The sequence below is a fragment of the Micromys minutus genome (assembly GCF_963924665.1).
Source record: "Micromys minutus genome assembly, chromosome: 7".
Taxonomy (NCBI): domain Eukaryota; kingdom Metazoa; phylum Chordata; class Mammalia; order Rodentia; family Muridae; genus Micromys; species Micromys minutus.
In genome coordinates this window covers 15,759,663-15,779,238 of record NC_137976.1, presented here as the reverse complement: position 1 = coordinate 15,779,238, position 19,576 = coordinate 15,759,663, and positions in this window count along the sequence as shown.

Sequence of the window (19,576 nt, the reverse complement as noted above, 5' to 3'; positions counted from 1 at the left end):
ATATTCACCTTCTTAGGGTGGAAGGTGGCGGGACCCTCTAGAAAGTCTCAGAGACCTGGGAGTTGAGAGACTTTATGACTCGGTGTGACCATCGGCAAAAATGGTGAGTGGGGAGATGAAACTCGAAGAATCCACCTCCAGTTGATAGACAGGACCCCAAGTGTAGAGGATGGGTTACAAACCCACATTCAAAATCTTTGATTTAGAATTGTTCCCATCTATAACATCTGCAGGGACAAAAATGGAGATGAATCTGAGAGAAAGAAAGTTTGTCCAGTGACCAGTCCAACTTGAGATCCATCTCATATGGTGAGGGAGTACTATGGCCTGACACTATTACTGATGTTTATAAACAGGAGTTTATGAGAAGTCCTAACACCAGCTGACTGGGAAAATTACAGATATTTTCACCCAACTATTGGACTGGAATCCAATGGAGAATAAAGTGGATGATTAAAAGAGATGAAGAAGAGGGTACCCCATAGGAAGATCAGCAGTCTTAAATAACGGAGACACCTGGGAGATCCCAGAGGCCGAGCCACTAACAAGGCAGCATATGTGGGCTAGTCTGTGGTACCTGACATATGCAGAAGAGGACTGGCAGGTCTGGCCTTAGTGAGAGAAGTAAGAAGATGCACACAATGATGGAAAGAAAGGAGTCCCCAAAGTAGGAAGATGCTGTGTGTATCTGGGAGCACCCTCTTACAAGCAGTGGGGAAAGAGAATGGGTTGAGAAACTGGGAGGAGGGGAATTGACTGGGAGTTGGACAATGACCTGACTAAAAATAAAGAAAATTAATTAAAACAACAACAATAACAAAACAGTAACTGTGGGCAAGTTACTAGTCAATATTGGGGGTTCACTGGGCACATTTTTTTACGGTTTCTAATTTTTTGTGTTGAGGAACAATGGATTGGACAGAAGTACATGAATAGTACCAAGCAATGAAGAAAAATTGGTTAGTAAAGAATTAATGTCAAAGCAAAGAATCTTTTCTGATAAACAATGTTTTTTTGTGTTTGTTTGTTTTTTTCTCTCTCAAATTGTAGTGTCCTGCAATATTTTGCTTCTGACATGTAGAATTGTTTTCCTATCATTTAAATGATGCAGACTTTTGGATAGTTTGCATAGTGTCTTTTTTAACAGGTTCCACTTGTTACCTATACTTTTAGATGTAATTTCATGCCCTACTTGTTTTATTATCACCTAAGTATACAACCAGTAGTGTGTCTTCTCAAATTAAAATGAATTCTATGTCACTGCAAGGTGGTACTCTAAATACTTTGGTACTGGTGCCAGAAAGATTTAAAGAGGAGGTTTCCAATACTGTCATTTGTCAAGTAGCAAATGTTTTATCTCACATGCCGTGTGCAGCAGCTTCACAAGGCTTCTTATTAAAATCCACGCTCCTAGATGATCTCCTGTCTCAGACAGATTATGACACACTGTTATGATCCAAAGTATGAAATTTACTATAAAGGTTGGGGTTCATCTCACCAGTTGTTCAAAAACAGAAAAAGACAAAAAAAAAAAAAAAAAAAAAAAAAAAAAAAAAAAAAAGAGAGAGAGAGATGTTGATTCATTAAAAGGGAGAAATATGCATTACTCTTTCATTAAACTGAATGCTTTTCTGCTATATTTAAGAAACTTTGTAGCTTTGTATCTTCTTAATACTGAAGGCTTTTGAAAAGTTTCTAATTCTTAGAACAAAATGATGCTAAGTACAGAAAAGGTGACATAAGGAACCATCTCTTTGTATGGAAGAATGAGTCAACTGGCTGATCTATATGTGAATTTTTCTGACTTAAGGATGCCACTGAGGGAAGTTATGCCAGGCCCAAGGTATGATGAGAAAGTTACAAAAGGGAAATATAATAGGGAGAGCACTGAGAAAAATGGTTCAGTTGCAGTAGAGAATATGCATCAAAGACCATTACCAAGGAAACTGCTCTTTAAGAAGATACTTTAAAATCCTATGTTATTGATAAAATATAAAAGGAGATATCAAATTTAAATTTAATATTAGAAAATGGAATTTTTATTCTAATTCAGTAATCTGGTTATATAGTCTTTAATTACTTCTTCACAATATAAAATAATTTTCTAAAAATAAATTAAGCTTTAAAAATGTGTGTTTCCATTTTACACTGATAGTTTACATACAAAACCACTAATATGAATGTATTCATGACAATTTTATTCATATTTATAATTTTTGCAGGAAAATTGTTTTTATATTCAGTTTATATCAAATGTATTCTAAAAAGGGATTTTAATATTTTATAAAAATAGAAATGCAGATAAAATATGTGTCCATTTCCATATTCTACTCACTCAGCATTATTGCTCATTCACATTCATTAATGTAATTTTTCTGCATTTTTCTACACAGGTTATCATACCTCAACCTGACAGCTTCCTAAATTAATATTGAGTTCAATTTATTTTTATTTTTTTTTTGGAAGCAGGGAGAATTGATTAGTGTCCATCTCATTTCTCTGAGCTTTGCAGTAACTACAGCACACACACAAAATATTCAGTGACTTTATACTTGGGCTAAACATAGAATGGCTATTAAGAAATCTGTCCTATTTATAATAAATTGATGTCATATGCCGTAATTTAATAAAAAACAAACAGGAAGATCCATGACATAATCAATGCAGTAACCAATGGTAAAGAAAATGATAATCATAAATTATGAAGTTTATTATATCCAATATCTTAAATTGTTTTAACTACTGAATGCATTGTCCCATGTGTATCTTCCTCGCCTGCTTGCCTCCACGTTTTTTGAGGCAAGATCTCGGTGCACAGAGCTGCTCTAACTAGTCAGCTGGCTATCCCTTCCCTTGACTGCCTTCCCCACACTGTGATTGCACATACACTGTCACACTTGCAAGGCTCTTACTTTTCAATTAACTCATTTTATGTTATGTATATGACTCTTCTGCATTCATGTATTATTGTGTGAATAATAGCCACAGAATCCGGAGAGGGCATCAAATCTCCCAAAATCACAATTACAGACATTGCTTTGACCTGAATTTGGGTGATTTGAAAAAGTATTACCATCTCTCAGCCACAGATCCAGTTGTAACCCACCTATCATGGCTCCATCTTAGTGCTTAGTGCTACGTTCTGGTCATTGTATTTGTGTCATGTACTTTATCCATGGAGCTGTCTTTCCAGACCCATTCTAGTCTAATTGCTGTCAGCAGTTATTATAACCAGGAACACTGATACAATTGACAATAAGTATATTCTCCTCAATTATCCACACTACTACCCTTGGTTCTTTTAAAATTATTATTAAATTATTTTATTTACATATGTTACAAAAGTTGCCCTCCTTCCTGTTCCCCTCCTAACATTTTTACTCTTCCCTTGCTGCCTCTGAGAGGATGCACCCCACCAGCATTCCACTTCCTGGGACATAAATCCTCTACAGGATTAAGCACATCTTCTGATGGAGATAAACAAGGCAGTCCTCTGCTACACATGTGCCCTGGGCCATAGGCCATTCCATGAATGCTCCTTTATTTTGTCTTAGCCTTTGGGAGCTCAGCGGATTCCAGCTTAGTTGCCACTATTGTTTTTCTTATGGGGTTACAATTCTTAATTCTATTTCCTAAATCTTCCATATGGGTCCCCAACCTCAGTCCCATGGTTGGCTGTAAGTATCTGTATCTGTCTCAGCTAGAGACATCTCAGAGGACAGCCCTGCCAGTTTCCTTTCTGCAAGCACAAAAGGCATAAGTAATAGTGTCAGTGTTTGCTGTGCATGCATGGCATGTATCTTGAGTTGAGACAGTCACTGGGGTGGCCTTATTTTCAGTCTCTGCTGCGTTTTCATTCCTGCTACCCTTAGCATTTATAATAATAAAGAAACTCTAGAGGGATTGACAAATAGCTAAATGTTTAAATGTGTGTACTGCTCTGAGAGAGGACCTGATTCCATTTCTAATATCTACACCACGGCTCACAATCACTTATAAATTTAGTTATAAAGGATCTGATACCTACTCTGGTGTCTGTGTGTACATTCATTCATGTGCACACACACACACACACACACACACACACACACACACACACACACAGACAAGTTTGTGTGATTAAAAATAAATCTTAAAAGTAAAGTTAGGGAGATCCAGGGACACAGGCCTGGTGAGAGAGCACTCTGATTAGCCAGGGAACAGAGAGGTCTGTGCAGAGCACTCAGAAAGTTGGCTCAAAGGAGCAGGAACCCTGCATTAGTGGGTCTGTTTCCACCCAGTGGCCCATGCATACAGAACAGGCACATACTCAACAAAGCTGGAAAATCTGGAGGAAATGGATAAATTCCTAGACAGATACCATATTCTAAAGTTAAATCAGGACCAGGTAAACCATCTAAATAATCCCATAAAGTCTAAATAAATAGAAGCAGTCATCAAAAGCCTCCCAATTAAAAAAAGCCCAGGTCCAGATGGGTTCAGTGCAGAATTTTATCAAACATTTATTGACAACCTAATACCATTACTCTCGAAACTATTCCACAAAATCACATGGAACACTATCTAACTCATTTTTTGAGGCCAGAATAACTTTCATTCCTAAACCATACAAAGACCCGACCATACAAGGAGAGAGATCTTCAGAACAATCTCACTTATGAACATTGATGGAAAAATTCTCAAAAAAAAAAAAAAAAAAAAAAAAAAAAATCCTTGGAAACCAAATCCAAGAACACATCAAAATTATCTTTCAACATGATCAAGTAGGCTTCATTCCTGGGGTACAGTGATGTTTTAATATACAGAAATCTTTCAATGTAATCCACAAAATAAACAAACTAAAAAAAAAATGATCATCTCACTAGATGCTGAGAAAGAATTTGACAAAATTCAACACTCCTTCATTTTAATAGTCTTGAAAGAACAAGAATCCAAGGCCCATATCTAAGAATAATAAAACCAATATATAGCATACCAATAGCCAAATCAAACTTAACTGTGAGAAACTTTAATCAATCCCACTAAATTCAGGGACTTGACAAGGGTGCCAACTGTCCCCATACCTATTCAAAATACAACTGGAAGTCCTGGCTTGAACAATTAGACAGCAAAAGGAAACCAAAGGGATACAAATTGGAAAGGAAAATAAAAATGTCACTGTTTGCAGATGGCATGATAGTGTACTTAAGTGACTCCCAAACTCCGCCAGAGAACATCTACAGCTAACAATCAAGTTCAGCAATGTGGCTGGATATAAAATTAACTCAAATGAATTGGTAGTCTTCCTCTACTCAAAGGAAAAACATGATGAGAAAGAAGTTAGAGAAAAGATACCCTTCACAATAGTCACAAACAATATGAAATACCTTGGTGTGACTCTAACTAAGCATGTTAATGAACTATATGACAAGAACCTCATATCTCTAAAGAAAAAAGTTGAGGAAGATCTCAGAAAATGGAAAGATCTCCCATGCTCATGGACTGGAAAGATCAACATTGTAAAAATGGCCATCTTACCAAAAGCAATCTACAGATTCAATGCAATCCCCATTAAAATTCCAACCCAGTTCTTATTAGAGTTGGAAAGACCAATATGCAATTTCACCTGGAATAACAAAAGACCTAGAATAGAGAAATCCATCCTCAACAACAAGAAAACATCTGTGGGAATCACTATTCCTGACCTTAAGCTATATTAGAAGGCAATTGTGCTAAGAACTGCATGGTACTAGTACAGATCCACTAGTACGTGAATCAATGGAACACAACAGAAGATCCAGAGATGAGCCCTCACATATATCGTCACTTGATTTTAAGCGTTCAATGGAAAAAAGGACAGCCTTTTCAACAAACGGTTTTGGTCCATCTGGCACTCAGCATGCAGAAGAATTAAAATAGAATCTTTCTTATCTCCTTGTATAAAGCTCAAGTGCAAGAGGATCAAAGATCTCCACATTAAACCAAGTACACTGAAACTATTAGAAGAGAAAGAAGGTAAAACATTAGAACACATAGGCACAGAAGAAAATTTCCTGAACAGAACACCAATGGCTCATGCTCTATGGTCAAATATTGACAAATGGGACTTAATGACATTGCAAAATTTCTGCAAGGCTAAGGACACTGTCAAGAAAACAAGACACCAGCTAACAGATTGGGAAAAGATCTTTACCAATCCTGCATGTGATAGAGGCCTAATATCCAAGGTATAGAAAGAACTCAAGAAGCTAGACACCAGAGAATCAAACAACCCTATTAAAAAATGGGGTACTGAGGTAAAGAAAATGTTCTCAATTGAGGAATATAGAATGGTTGAGAAGCATCTAAGGAAGTTCTGGACATCATTAACCATCAGGGAAATGAAAATCAAAACACCCATGAAATTCAGCCTCACAACAGTCAGAAGAGCTAAGCTCAAAAATTCAGATGACAGCAGATGCTGGTGAGGATGCAAAGAAAGAGGAACACTTCTCCACTGTTGGTGGGGTTGTAAACTGGTACAACCACTCTGGAAATTAGTCTTGCGATTCCTCAGAATATTGAACATAGTACTACCTCAAGACCCAGCTATTCGACTTCTGGGCATATACCCCAGAGAAGCTCCAACATACAACAAAGACACATGCACTACAGTGTTCAAAGCAGCCCAATTTATAATAGCCAGAAGCTGGAAAGACCCCAGATGTTCTTCAGCAGATGAATGGATACAAAAACTGTGGTATATTTACATAATGGAGTACTACTCAGCTATCAGAAAAAATGACTTTATGAAATTCTTAAGAAAATGGATGCATGTAGAAAATATTATCCTGAGTGAGATAACCCAGTCACAAAAGAACAGACATAATGTGCAGTCAATGATAATTGGATACTAACCCCAGTAAGCTCAGAATACCCCAGAAACAACTCACAGACTATATGAAGTTCAAGAAAAAAGAAAAGAAAATGAAAGACCATTATCATTAATCTTTACACACCAAAAAAACTTTGACTAATTCCAGGATACATCTTCTTTTACATGTAGTTTATGCTCATTGTAACTAGTAAGATCTTAATGCACACTATCAAGCCTTTAAAAAAAAAAGTACTGACAAAAATATATTAGGATTCTTTTATGCAAAAATGCTTAAAATCTGTACATTTATCTTTGTTTTTCTTTTTAAATAAACTTGTTCAATTAAAAGAAAAAAGTAAAAATAATCCCAGGAAAGAAATATTTCTCTAACGATGAGAATCCAGAGATTGCTAAACAATGGCCTGAAGGAAAAACATAAACATTAAAACTATGGACCTTCAAAGGACCAAGAGCCTTTTCTTCTATTGATGCCCAATAAGACCATCATCTTTTACATATTTGGCTGTGCCAAGGGTCACTCCATATGTACTCTTTAATTTGTGGCTGAGTTTCAGGGTGCTTTGGGGGGTCTGGTTGGTTGATATAATTGCTTTTCCTATGAGGTTGTAAATTCCTTCAGCTCCTTTAGTTCTTTGGGGAGTGGGTGAGTGGGAGAAGAAGCATTCTCATAGAGGTAGGGGGAGGAGGAATGGGATAGGGAAATTCTAGAGGGGAAACTGAGAAAGTGGATAACATTTAAAATGTAAAGAAAATATCTAATAATTCTAAAAATGTAAAAAATTAAATGAAATTATATACACATGATTTAATTTTACCTGTTTTAACTTACTTATTTAATACTACCCTTAAACAAATATTGAATGCATATAGAATACCTGTGCGCTGTGGTTTCTTGAAACTCAGAGGCATAGGTGTGAAGCAACTTATATATCGTCCCAGACAGGAGAATGTTATACTTCCCAGTATGTACCACATCATCCACATATTCCCAGAAAGGCTGACATAGGTTTCATGCAACAACAAATATACAAACACAGTCTTCTGAGTGACCAAAATACCCCTTCTCCCATTTTACCCACACAGTCTCAAGTCTCAGGTAACATAGCATGTTCTCGACCACACATACCTGGGAGTCATAATCACACACTTGCTTAGTCAGAATCACTGGTATTTCTCTAATTACAAATCAACACTGAGTATGGAGATTGACTTAGCAACTCCTCATATCTGATATGAAATTAATAAAGCTTGGACAATGATAACAATTAGATAACTTCCAAGAGAGGCAAGCTAGTGAATGAAATCCATATGCCCTGGTGATGGAAGATGGGAACAAAATAAAAACTGAAAAAAAAAAGTTCAGGCATCCCTGCCATATACAAATAAGTAGTTATGGTCTTTAATGAGAATTGTTTTAGTTATTCTTTTAAATGTTGTTTGGTTTCTTATTTATGTGTATGCTTTTCTTGTGCAATTGGTACCTCCAGAAGGCTGATAAGGTTTGGAGTTATAAGTACCTATGAATATCCCAACATGCTGCTCCAAACTGAACTGTGGTCTTCTGGAACTGTAGCTAAACCTTCTAACTATTTATCTATCAAGTCGTCTGTCTAGACCCCTATTCTAGTTACTCATTCTTTTTTTGTTCAATAGGCTAGGGCAAAGAAAACCACATCTATTTAGAGAGAACTATTTGGGCAGGCTTATACCCGGAAAATTCAATATGAAGCATGACATAGGGCAGACAAAAAACCAAAATCATGCAAGACATAAAGACAGGGGAAATTATTACTTACAGGCCACAGAAGCAAAGATGCACTCACCTTGAAGTCTGATTGAGGCTTCCTGCAAGTTGAGAAAAAAGAATTCCAAAACTTTCACATTAGCTTAATATATTCCTCCTTCCCCAGCTTTAAACCTATAATTTCCCCAGTATCTCACTAGAAAGTCCCTTTATAGTAAAAAGATACATCCCCACCTGCTTGTGCAACACCAGTGATTGCTCGTTTATTTTTACCAGGTTGTAATTTGCTCCAAAGCACCTCTGTAAATGACTTATAATCTTACCTATAGAACAAAGTGGAAAAGAGAGCAGGGGAAATGGGTCTTGAGGATACTTGTGCCTCTTGAGGAGCCCTTATGCATACCTGAGTATTTCTTATTCTTTCTCTGTGTGCCTCTTTTATTCTTAATACATATATTAAATGATATCTCTAGAGGTTGAAATATGACTCAGTAATTAGAGTCAGAGTGCTTCCTAATCTATGATAAGAAACAGAGTTCTGATCTAAGTAGAACACCCAGAATTGCACAGAAATTATAGCTCTAGCTACAAACTCTTCGGCCCCCTCTTTTAGCTTCTGAAACTACATGCAAAGACATAAAGACATACTCATTCACACAAACACACACACACACACACACACACACACACAAGATACACAAGTGTGTGTGAGCACATTCAAATAAGAACAAATGACTTGTAAACTTTGTCATTTAGTAATTTATAACTCTTCGTTGAGAAGCCCTCACTTCTAGCCCTCCATGTCCTTCTAACTTCCATAAATGTCTTTCTTCCTTTATCTTTAACACAGGTATTTTGCTTTATATTTTCATCTGTTTTTTGATATTTTATTGCATCAGACACAATGTTAGGCTTATATGAGTGAATATCATAGTGAAAAATTAAAGAATAAAACTAGAGATGCCAAATTAATTCTTAAGAAAATAATAGGTAAGTAATACTGACTATTCAAGAGACTTTATCAAAGTGTTTAGCACCTCTCAGTCCAAGAAGACCTAAAATTCTTTAATCTGGATGTTGTACAGGTAGACAACATCTTGGTTTCACAACAGCCGTGCTGTAGATGGCACCTCTACCTGAACATACTTAAGAGATTGGAAAATCTACGTGAACTCCATCTCTCCCTGTCTTCCTCAGCCAGGTCAATACGTTTCTGCTCCTGCATCCTCAGGGAGAAACAGTCATATGATACTTTTCTATATCTGAATTTAATGAGATATTTCTATAAATGCTTGAATAGTGAAAAATAAAAATATCAGTAGCTGATGTCTCAAAAAATACTTTATGCCTGCATTTTCATGGTATTTCAAGTAAGAGTGTCAGAGAACATGACAAGGAGAATAAATGCATGTTCACAATGTTACATTTTAATGATGAGTTTAATGTAAAATATTTAAAACCCTACTGTCAGGGTATTTATAAGATGGAATTGATAATATATCACAGAATCATTAAAGGAATACTGAGGTCTTCATTACAGGCTGGCGAGGAAGAAAGACTCTGAAAAAGCAATTTTCACGTCAGCAAAATATGAACAAATTTTATGTCAATAATTATCTACAGAGGACATACAAACATTTTGAATATCTTGTTTTGGTGATAATTTTTTTAATTGAACAACTTTATTTTAAAAAACAAGGATAACTATACAGATATTAAGGCATTTATGTATAAGAGTATATGAATACATTTTTGTCAATACTTAATTATTTGAAAAGTTTGATAGTATACCTTAAAATCGTACTGGTTACTAAAATAAAGTACATGTAAAACAAGACATAACTTAGAAATAGTCAAAGTTTTCTTGGTGTGTAAAGATTAAGCATAATGATTTTTCATCTTTTTTTTGACCTTTGTTTTTCTTGAACTTCATATAGTCTGTGAGTTGCTTCTGGGGTGTTCAGAGTTTTCTGGGGGTTAGAATCTAATTATCAGTAACTGCATATTATGTCTGTTCTTTTGTGACTGGGTTATCTCACTCAGGATGATATTCTCTAGATGCATCCATTTTCTTAAGATTTTCATAAAGTCGTTGTTTCTGATAGCTGAGCAATATTTCATTGTGTAAATATACCCCAATTTTGTATCCATTCATATACTGAAGGACATCTGGTTTTTTTCCAGCTTCTGGCTATTATAAATAGGGCTACTATGAATACTGTGGTGCATGTGTTTTTGTTGTATATTGGAGTTTTCTGAGGTATATGCCAGAAATGGAATAACTGTGTCTTCAGGTAATACTATATCAATTTTCAGAGGAACCGCCAGACTGATTTCCAGAGTGGTTGTACCAGCTTACAACCCCACCAACAGTGGAGAAGTGTTCCTCTTTCTCTGCATCCTTGCCAGCATGTGCTCTCATTTGAATTTTTGATCTTAGCCAATCTGACTGGTGTGAGGTGAAATATTAGGTTTGCTTTGATTTTCATTTCCCTGATGGCTAAGGATATCCAGCACTTCCTTGGTTGCTTCTCTGATATTGGATATTCCTCAATTGAGAACTTTTGTTGAGCTCTGTACTCCATTTTTTTTAATAGGGTTGTTTGTTTCTCTTGTGTCTACCTTCTGGGGTTCTTTATATACCTTGGATATTAAGCCTATCTCATAGGTGGGGGATGGTAAAGATCTTTCTTTACCTACTCTGTTGGCTGCTATTTTGTTTTCTTGACACTATCCTTAGCCTTTCAGAAACTTTGCAATCTCATTAAATCCCATTGTCAATATTTGACCTTAGAGCACAAGCGATTGATGTTCTGTTTAGGAAATTTTCTTCTGTGCCTATGTACTCTAAGGTTTTTCTGACTTTCTCATCTAGTAGTTTCAGTGTACCTGGTATCTTTGATCAACTTGCAGTTGAGCTTTGTATAAGGGGTAAGAAAGGGTCTATTTTAATTCTTTAAAATGTGAGGAGACAGTTGGAACAACACAATTAGTTGAAGAGGTTGTTCTTTTTCCATTGAATGCTTACAACTCCTTTGTCAAAAATCAAGTTACCATATATGTGGCGGCTCATTTCTGAATCTTCTATTCTACCCATTGATACATGTGCCTATTTCTGTACCAGGACCATTCCGTTTTAACATGATTTCCTTGTAATATAGCTCGAGGTCATAGATGGTGATTCCCACAGATAAATTCTTGTTGTTGAGGATGGATTTCACTTTCTTGGTTTTTTTTAATTACATATAAAATTGCACATTGCTCCTTCCAACTCTATGAAGAATTGAGTTGGAATTTTGATGGTGATTCCATTGAATATGTAGATTTCTTTGGTAAGTTGGCCACTTTTTCAATGTTGATCTTTCCAATCCATTAGCATAATAGATCTTCCATTTTATGAGATCTTCCTTGACTTCCTTCTCTAGAGATTTGAAGTTCTTATCATACAGGTTTTTCACTTGCTTAGTTAGAGTCACATCAAGGTACTTCATATTGTTTGTGACTATTGTGATGGGTATCTTTTCACTAATTTCTTTCTCAGCATGTTTGTTCTTTGAGTAGAGGAAGGCTACTGATTTATTTGAGTTAATTTTACATCGAGCCACTTTCCTGAACTTGTTTGTCAGCTGTAGAAATTCTCTGGTGGAATATTTGGGGTCACTTAAGTACACTATCACGTCATCTGCAAACAGTGATATTTTTACTTCTTCCTTTCCAATTTGAATCCCTTTGATTTCCTTTTGTTGTCTAAGTGCTCAGGCCAGGATTTTCAGTAGTATTTTGAATAGGTAGGGGGAGAGTGGGCAGCCTTATCGAGTCCCTGATTTTAGTGGGATTGATTCAAATTTCCCATCATTAAGATTGATGTTAGCTGTTGGTTTGCTGTATATTGCTTTTATTATATTTAGGTATGGGCCTTGGATTCCTGTTCTTTCCAAGACTTTTAACAGGAAGGGGTATTGAATATTATCAAATGCTTTCTCAGCATCTAGTGAGATGACCAAGTGAATTTTTTTTTGAATTTGTTTATATGGTAGATTACATTGAGGGATTGCCTTATATCAAAACATACCCGCATCCCAGGGATGAAGCCTACTTGATCATTGTGAATGATCATTTTGATGTGTTCTTGGATTTAGTTTGCAATTTTTTGGAGTATTTTTGCCTCAATGTTTATAAAGGAAACTTGTCTGAAGTACTATTTCCCTGTAGGCTCTTTTTGTGGTTTAGGAAGTAGGGTTTCTCTGGCCTCTAAAATTAGGTGAGTTAGTGTTCCATCTGACTCTATTTTGTGGAATAATTTGGAGAGTATTGGTATTAGGTTGTCAGTGAATGTCAGATAGAATTCTTCACTGAACCCATCTAGACCTGGACTTTTTTGTTGGGAGTCATTTGATTACAGTTTCTATTTATTTAGGTGTTGTGGGATTATTTAGATGGTTTATCTGAGCCTTGTTTAAATTTAGAATCTGGTATCTGTCTAGGAATTCATTGATTTCCTCCAAATTTTCCATCCTTGTTGAGTATAGGCTTTGTAGTGGGATCTGATGATTTCTTGAATTTTCTCAGTTTCAGTTGTTATGTCTCCACTTTCAATTCTGATTTTGTTAATTTGGGTACTCCCTCTTTGCCCTCTAGTTAGTCGGGCTAAGGGTTTATCAATCTTGTTAATTTTCTCAAAGAACCAGCTCTTGATTTTGTTGATTCTTTCAATGTTTTTTTTTTTTTTTTTTCTGTTTATATTTGGTCAATTTCTTCTTTGAGATTGATTATTTCTTGTTTTTAACTCCTCTTGGGTTTATCTGCTTCCATATGTTCTAGAGCTTTCAACCGTGCTGTCAAGTTGCTAGTGTATGCTCTTTCCAGTTTGATTTTGGTAGCACTCAGTTCTATGTGTTTTTCTCTCAGTGTTGCTTTCATTGAATCCCATAGGTTTGGGTATGTTGTGTTTTCATTTTCATTAAATTCTAGAAAATCCTTTCTTTCTTTCTTTCTTTCTTTCTTTATTTTTTGTTTTTCTTTCTTTCTTTCTTTCTTTCTTTCTTTCTTTCTTTCTTTCTTTGACCATAGTATCATTTAATAGAGCATTGTTTAGTTACTATGTGTATATGGGATTTTTGTTGTCTTTGTTGTTATTAAAGAACAGTCTTAGACCATGATGATCTGTGAGGTTGCATGGGATGGTTTCAATCTTCTAATATCTATTGAGGCTTATTCAGTAACCGACTATATGGTTAGTTTTGGAGAAGGTGCCATGAGGTGCTGAGAAGGTGTGTTCTTTTATTTTAGGATGAAATGTTCTGTAAATGGCTATTAATTCCAATAGGTTCATAACCTTTGCTAGTTTCACTGCATTCTTGTTCAGTTTCTGTTTCCATAATCTGTCCATTGAAGAGAGTGGGGTGTTGAGGTTTCCCACTATTATTGTTCGGGTGCAATGTATTTTGGAGCTTTAGTATGGTTTCTTTTATGAATATGGGTCTTCTTAAGAACATGGATGCATGCAGAGAATATCATACTGAGTGAGATCACCCAGTCACAAATGAACAAACATAGTATGCAGTCACAGATAATTAGATACTAACCCCAGAAAGCTTTGAACACCCCAGAAACAACTCACAGACTGAGTGAAGTTCAAGAAAAGAAAAAAAAAGAAAACACCATTAGGCTTAATCCTTACATACCAAGAAAGTTTTGACTAATTCTAGGTTACATCCTGTCTTACATGTACTTTATGCTCATTGTAACTAGTAAGATCCTAATACACACTATCAAACCTTTAAAAAAAGCCAAGCACTGACAAAAATATTTTCATACACTTTTATGCAAAAGTACTTACAATTTGTACATTTATCTTTATTTTCTAAAATAAAGTTGTTCAAAAAAAACTAAAATGAAATATTAAAAAAACAAAGAATATGGGTCCTCTTGTATTTGGAGCATATATGTTAAGGATTGAGAGTTCCTCGTGACAAATTTTCTCTTTAATGAGTAGAAAGTTTCCTTCCTTGTCTTTTTTGATAAGTTTTGGTTGAAAATCTACTTTATTTTGTATTAGAATAGCTGCTCCATCTAATTTTCTGGGGCCATTTGCTTGGAAGGCTTTTTGCCAACCTTTTACTCTGATATAGTGTCTGTCTTTGTCTCTGAGATGAGTTTCCTATAAGCAGCAAAATGCTGGATTCTGATTATGTATCCAGTTCTTTAGCCAATGTCTTTTTATTGGGGAATTGAGTCCATTAGTGTTAACAGATATTAAGTAATAGTGGTTGTTGTTTCCTGCTATTTTTGCTTTTAGAGATAGAATTGTGCCTGTGTCTTTATTCTTTTGATTTTCTTGTTTAGGGATTTTCTTGTTTTTAATAGGAGGTAGTTTCCCTCCTTTTATTGGATTTTCCACCTATAATTCGTTGTAGTGCTGGGATTGTGGTCAGATATTGTGTAAATTTAGTTTTTTCCTGGAATATCTTGGTCTCTTCATCAATGGTAATTGATAGTTTTGCTGGGTATAGCAGCTTGGGCTGGCACTTGTGCTCTCTTAGTGTCTGGATGATGTGTGTCCAGGATCTTCTAGCTTTCATTGTCTCTGTTGAGAAGTTGGGTGTGGTTCTGATTGGTCTGCCTTTATAAGTACATTACCTTTTGCCCTTATTCCTTTTAGTATTCTTTTTTTTTTTTTTTGCTTTGGGCACTTGATGTTTGGACTTATTATGTGTTGGAAAAAATTTCTTTTCTGTTCCACTCTATTTGGAGTTCTGTAGGTTTCTTTTATGCTCATGGTTATATCATTCTTAAGTGTAGGAAAGTTTTCTTCTACAATTTTGTTGAAGATATTTACTGTGCCTCTTAGTTAATATTCTTTGCCCTCTTCTATTCCTATTATCCTTAGGTTTGGTCTTCTCATTGTGTCCTGAATCTCCTGGATATTTTGGATTAGAAACCTTTTGCCTTTTGCATCTTCTCTGACAGTTTTGTCTATGTTTTCAGTGTTGTCTTTGGCCCCTGAGTTTCTCTCTTCCATCTCTTGTAGTCTGTTGGAGATGCTTGCATCCGTGATTTCTTTTTTAGGTTTTCCACCTCCATGGTTGTCTCTTTTAGTGTTTTCTTTATTGTTTCCATTTCCATTTTATATTCCTTCTTCAATTCCTTCATCTCTTTGGTTCTTTTTTTCTCTAGTTATTTGAGTTCTTAGAGTGTTTTTTTTTTCTTTCTTCTTTAAAAGCTTCTATTTCTTTATGCTTTCCCTCACATTCTTGTTTAAGGATCTCTATCATCGTCTTGAGGTATGACTTCGGGACTGAGTCTTCTCTTACTGGAGTGCTTGGCATTCTGCTGTTTGCTGTGATGGGAGAGCTAGGTTCTGGTGTTTCCAGGTTGTCTTGGTTTCCCTCGGGTACGTTCTTTGACTTTCCTCTTGCCATCTTGTTGTCTGTGATTATAAGTGGTCTTGTCAGTGATTGGTTCCCGTCTCTCCTGTGTACCTGGATCTCTGCTGTTCCTGGTGGCAGATTGCCTGAGCGCTTGGGTTGCACACACAGCCTCTCTGGGTGAACATCAAGTCCCTTTTGCAGAATTTCTGCTCCCCTGAACCAATTTGGTCGGGGGGCACACTTTCCTTGACCCTGGCTCAGACCTCTCTGTGCCCTGGCTACTCGCAGCGCAGTCTTTCCAGGTCTGCCTTCCTCTGTTTTGAATAGCTTGATGCTACCTTTATTTAAGTTTTTACTGACTTATTCTCATTTATGTTATATGACATTCAAGTTATAGTTTATTTTATTTACATTGTCTTTGTGTGTGAAATGTGTGCATAGTGAATCTGTAATGAATGTATGTATGTGTTTTTGTGTATGTGTGTATGTATGTGTGTGTGTGTGTGTGTGTGTGTGTGTGTGTGTGTGTGTATGTGTGAGCATGTATGTGTATGTATATGTAGAAGCTCCTGGTGGGAATCAAGGCTTAGATTCAGGCTTTTCTACAATATTCTAGTGTCACTGTCTGCTGAGCCATCTGACCAGTGTGACATTTTTAGTTCCTTTTAAAAACTGTGTTTGATCAAGTGAAAGATCTGTATGACAAGAAATTCATTTTTCTAAAGAAAGAAATAGAAGATCACAGAAGATAGAAAGATCTCCCATGCTCATGGATTGGCAAAATATATATTGTAAAAATATCCATCTTGCCAAAAGTAATCTACAAATTAAATGCAATCCCCATCAAAAACCTAACTCAATCTTCATAGAGTTAGAAAGATCAATTTGCAACTTCATTTGAAATAACAAAAACCCAAGATATCAAAAACTATCCTCAACAATAAAATAACTTCTAGGGTAATCACCATTTTTGACCTCAAGCTGAATAAAGAATAATCGTGCTAAAAACCACATATTTTCACACAAAGACAGTAAGGCAGATCAGTGGAATAGAATTAAAGACCCAGAATTGAACCCACACTGTCACGCGCCCACACTTCCCGCCGCTAGGAACAGGCGTGCAACAAACAAACAGATTCTTCTGCGGATAACCTTTATTGTACAGCACTCTGAGCAGGGGGCTTCTTTAGCAGGAAACTTCTCTCTGAGCCAGGGACTCCCTACCAGGCTCTACTGTCCAGGCGACCTCTCACGCGCAGTCCCCCACGTGCGATCTCTCTGTCCAGTCTCTGTCCACGTGGGACCTCCCGCAATCTCTTCTATCGGGTCTCTCTCCACGTGGTACCTCTCCACCATCCCTCCACTTGGGGTCTCCCGCAATCTCTCCACTGTCTTCCTCTCCCACGTGGGGGCAGAAAATGCACTGCTATATATGCCTAAGAGACTTGTGTTGCTACCTGATTGGTGCATCCTCCTGTAGCTCAATCACGTGCCCCAAAAGTGGGCTGTGACTATGTGGTTGCCAAGCAACATGAGGGGAAAGGTTTTTGTAGGCTGAACAATGGGCGGGAAGCTGGCGCCATCTATTGGTGCCAACGGCTTCCTACACTTATGGTCACTTTGTATTTGACAAAGGAGCTAATACTATTTAGTAGATAAAGACAGTATTTTCTGTCTTTTTTCCCCCTGATTTTATTGGATATGTTTTATATACATTTTAAGTATTATCCCCTTTTCTGAGTTCCCCTACATATTTCCATCTTACCACTCTCCCTGCTTCTTTCTTTGAAGATGTTCACCTACCCACCCACCCACAACCTCCCAACTCACAGCCCTGCCATTCCCCTACACTGGAGCATGGAGCCTTGGAAGGACAAAGAGCTTCACCTCCCATTGATGCCCAACAAGGCCATCATCTGCATCATGTGCAGCTGGAGCCAGGGGTTCATACAAGTGTACTCTGTGTATAATGATTTAATTCCTGGAAGTTTTGGTTTGTTGATATAGTTGTTCTTATGAGTTTGCAAACCACTGCATCTCCTTTAATTCTTTCTCTATTTCCTCCATTAACTATCCTGTTCTCAATTCTATTGTTGGCTGTGAAAATTCACCTATGTATTTGTCATAATCTGGCAGAGACTCTCAGAAGACAGCTATATCAGGTCCCTGTCATCATGCACTTCTTGGCATCAGAAATATTGTCTGGGTTTGGTTGCTGTGGACACTGTTATTAAGAAAAAACCTGCAACCAACATAATGGAAAAAGATCTCTGTCTGTCCTACATGTGACAGAGGCATGATATTCAATATATACAAAGAATACAATATATAGACTCCAGAAAATCAAATAACCCTATAAAAATGAGGTATGGAGCTAAACAAAGATTCTCAACTGAGAAATATGGAATGACCAAAAGGACCTAAAGAACTTTTGAACATCCTTAGTTATCAGGAAAATACAACTCAAAACAACCCTGAGATTTCACCTCATACCAGTCAGAATGCCTAAGATCAAGAACTCAGATGATAGCAGATGCTGGCAAAAGTGTGGAGAAAGAGGTAATCTCCTCCATTGTTGGTAGGATTGCAAGCAGTTACAACCACTCTGGAAATCAGTCTGGTGGTTCCTCAAAAAATTAAACATATTACTACCTAAAGACAGTTATTCCACTTCTGCGCACATACCCAAAAGATGCTCTTACAGAAGACAAATAAACATACTCCACCATGATCATAGCAGCCTTATTTATAATAGCCATGGACTTGAAGGAACCCAGATGTCCTTCAACAGAGTAAAGAATACAGAAAGTGTGGTACATTTACCTTTAGCTATTAAAAACAGTGACTTCATAAAATTCTTAGAGAAATAGCTGGATATCGTTCTGAGGTAACCTAGACAACAACAACAATAACAACCAAAAAAAAAAAAAAAAAAAAAAAAAAAAAAAAAACATGGTATGCGCTCATTGTTAAGTGAATAGTAGCCCAAAAGTTCATGATATCCAAGATATCACTAATAGATCATATGAAGATCAAGAAGAAGGAAGACCAAAATGTAGATGCTTCAGTCCTTCTTAGAAGGGAGAATAAAACAATCATAGTCAAAAATTTAGGGACAAAGAGTATAGGAGAGTTTGAAGGAAAGGCTATCCAGAGACTGCCGTACTTGGGGATTCATCCCATATGCAGCCACCAATTGCTAATACTAAGAAGTGCTTGCTGACAGAAGCTTGATAAGGATGTTTCCTGAGAACTTTGCCAGAGCCTGACTGATACAGATCAGGATGTTTGTAGATAATTATCAGACTGAGCATGGGGATCTCAATGGGAGAGTTAGAGAAGGTACTAATTTCCTGAAGCCATTTGCAACCTCATAGGAAGAACAACAATATCAACCAACCAAACTCTCAGGAACTAAACCACAAAACACAGAGTACAGATGAAAGGCCCCTGGCTCCAGGTGCATACGTACCAGAGGATGTCCTTGTCTGACATCAAAAGGAAGAAAAGCCCTTGGTGTTGTGAAGACTAGTTTCCCTAGTGTAGAGGAATGAGAGGATGTTGAGATGAGAGTGGGTGGGTGGGACGGAGAGCATCCTCACTAGA